Here is a 3,037-nt window from a genome sequence, read left to right as displayed (position 1 = left end):
AAGGGAGCACAGCAAAGGAGTAACATGTGTGAAGACCAGTCATGCTGCTGCATTCCGGACAAGTTGTAGAGGTCTGATGGCTCTTAGAGGAAGACCAGCAAGTAATGAGTTGTAGTAGTCTATCTTTGAGATCACAAAAAACTGCACAAGCACCAGGGAAGCTTCCTGTGAGAGAAAGTGCCGAATCATTCATATGTTACAAAGGAGAAATCTGCAAGACCAGGTTAGCTTTGAAACATGAGTTGAGAATGACAATTGGTTGTCCAAAGTTATGCCCAGGCCACGGGCAGCTTCAGGTGGTGATACCAAGGAGTTCTCAATGGAAACTGTGAAGTTATGGTAAGGGTTGGGAGTACCTGGGATGAACAGAAGCTCAGTTTTACTGGGGTTGATCTTCAAGTGGTGGCCTGTCATCAGTTTGTTGGTGGTTGGATTTCTATGAATTTCTTTGAATGTCCACATTAAAATAACACAGAGACCAATTAGAGTAAATGTAGGCTGTGGATTATGGGTAAAAATAATTTTGTAAATAGAAAAGAACAAAAATTCACAGAGCACACATAAATATCGACACATTTAAAACGTTCAGCATGAAAACGAGTAACAGCATTCCTGCTAAGACAAACAATTCCACGTTAGAATGGAAAAAGCTCACAAAATGACATCGAAGTGGGCGACGCCCTCCAGGAAACTGCCTTTTCTCTAAAACAGTTTGACTGGTTGACAACAGGTTTTCTTTTTTGTTGTTTTTCTCATCCCCCATGTATTCTTTCACATCTTGATGGGATAACGTGATGTCCTGGACTTACACAGGCTGCAATTATTTTATATGCGTGTTTACATACACTATTATTAACACTTATTCTATGGCATTTTGTTAGATGTTATGGTCCTCTTTCATGAGAGATATTTGCTGATGCAGCTATTGTAGCCTATTATTCATTTGAAAAATGATAACGTTTAAAAAAACCCTATTAAGAAACCCATTTAAAGGGACGAGATTTGACTTGAAAAGGCAGTTGTTGCTGCACAATTACCTACACAAGGTATAGTTTTACATTTCACAAGATTTAGGGAGTTGTGACTTAAATGGACGTGGCGCCAAGAAGTTTACTAAACAAACTCCTTGCATGAACGTATTGCATACATTAGCATGGTGTTGTAAGAACAAACAAACACTAACATTTCGCCATTGAATGCTATATGGTAAAGCCGGAAAATGAGTTACAGAACCATTCGAAGTCAAATAACAAGGCCTGCTTTGATGCGTCATTAGCGTGTGGAGATGTAGCTTCACTGCCATCTTGTGGTGCTGTATTAGCCAGTGCTCGAGCGTGTTTTTTTCATACCGGAAGAACGCTGATCTTACCTCCCTCGGGTATCTATCGATCAATCTATCTATCTATATCTATATATCTAAATAATTTTAAATGCACTTTCTTTTAGATCTATACATTGACTTGATGTTGTAAAATCATACGTATTGTAATTAGCTTTCGGAATAAGCCAGGATTATGTTATAGGCTACTGAAATTTCACGAGTCTCCTCCTCATTGGTCAACCATATGCACACGCCCTACTTATCCCCCAAAATGCAATTGGGAATCTTTACGAATCTACTTTTAAAAAAATAAAATAAAATAAAATAAATATATATATAATGGAATATGAATAGTAAAAATGTTCATTCTATATACTTTATCAAGCTAAAATTAAACGTATTACTTTTAATGCTGTCTATGGGAGCTAATCAGTGTTTACCGTCATCGGGACATTTCAATCATTTAAATATATTATCTTGTGCCAGACTTCGTTCCTCAGCTTTGCGCAGTGGCAGTATCGTAGCCTATGAGGTTTATCCGAGGCGCGATTATTGCTAGTTGAAAACTTTACCCAATACCCCGCCTTGACGACTTGAAATATAGTCGGCTGTGGCAATTTTTGACGGTCTCTACGGAGACTGCACATTTTGTTGTGATGTTAGAACCAGAATTATCTGAATAGAGTGGGTGTGTGGATATTTTTACACTAATTTTGTATATGTAGAATTCTGTCATGTGTTGCATAATGCTATAAATGTTTTGCAGCCATTATTGAAATTCATAGTGTATCTATGTGTTACGTTTTCAATTGTTTTATTTTTATTTACTGTATCCATACTCACATGTTGTGTCTACCATTAACGTGTGTGTGGCTTTAACAGAGATCCAACTGAATGTATTTTAATGTATTTGAAACTTTCCGAGAAAGTAGTGGCGGTTCCAGTTCACGCTTCCTGGTTGTTGTGACATTGTGGAAAACAATGTTCAATAAAAATGTTACGGAGGATGTGCGATTTCTCTAACTTTCACGTGTATTGTAACTGAACGACAAAGAAAATGTTATCGACCCGTCTTGTCAGGAAACGGTCATTAGAGTACGGTAGCGATCCGTAAAATGAGAGAATCGAACGAATGGGAAATGTTTTGTGCAAAACTGATTTGGTTTGATTGTGTGCGAGTCATTACTGACGCTCATGGGTGTCATAAATGAGAAATAATGCATTAAGAGAGGTGGCAACACTGGTGTTGTAGCCCATGAAACATGATAACCGACTTGGGGAGTATGGAAAGCCAAAGTGGTCAAATTCGTTCCGTTTGCTAATAAAACAAATTTCCGTTTGCTAATTACTGAGATTCATTCAAGACTTTTGTATCCCTTTACAGGTTGGTATACCATACTGACCTTGCGTGGAAAGTTTTGTGTGTGGTTGTAGTATCCAGTGACACACGCGAGGTGTGTGTTTATTATTCTGCTCCTCCCCTATGGAACATGAAAAGCCAAAGTGGTCAAAAAGTTGGGCTGGAGTCAGTCCAGTATTACTGGAGATCCATGCTCATTTCCACTTGCTCATCTGGGCACTGAGCCCTAAATGTGGCAGTAGTAGCTCAGTGGTAAAGAAGTTTGCCAGTTCAAGTCCTGCCACTGTTGGGCCCCTGAGCAAGGCCCTTAACGCTCAATTGCTCAAATTGTACTCAGTCATAATTGTAAGTCGCTT

The 3,037-nt window shown here is 38.8% G+C and overlaps 1 non-coding gene across 1 annotated transcript; it reads left to right on the top strand.

Annotated features, from left to right (window-relative positions):
• The first annotated feature begins 1,819 nt into the window (after positions 1 to 1,819).
• Positions 1,820 to 1,960, top strand: LOC113572153. The gene has a single exon (XR_003410076.2). It is a non-coding gene; the product is annotated as a U4 spliceosomal RNA (small nuclear RNA).
• The last annotated feature ends 1,077 nt before the right edge of the window (positions 1,961 to 3,037 follow it).

Source organism: Electrophorus electricus, chromosome 2 (assembly GCF_013358815.1).
Source record: "Electrophorus electricus isolate fEleEle1 chromosome 2, fEleEle1.pri, whole genome shotgun sequence".
NCBI classification, from domain to species: Eukaryota; Metazoa; Chordata; class Actinopteri; order Gymnotiformes; family Gymnotidae; genus Electrophorus; species Electrophorus electricus.
The sequence above is the reverse complement of the archived record's forward strand: the minus strand, read 5'-3'. Positions and strand labels throughout refer to the sequence as shown.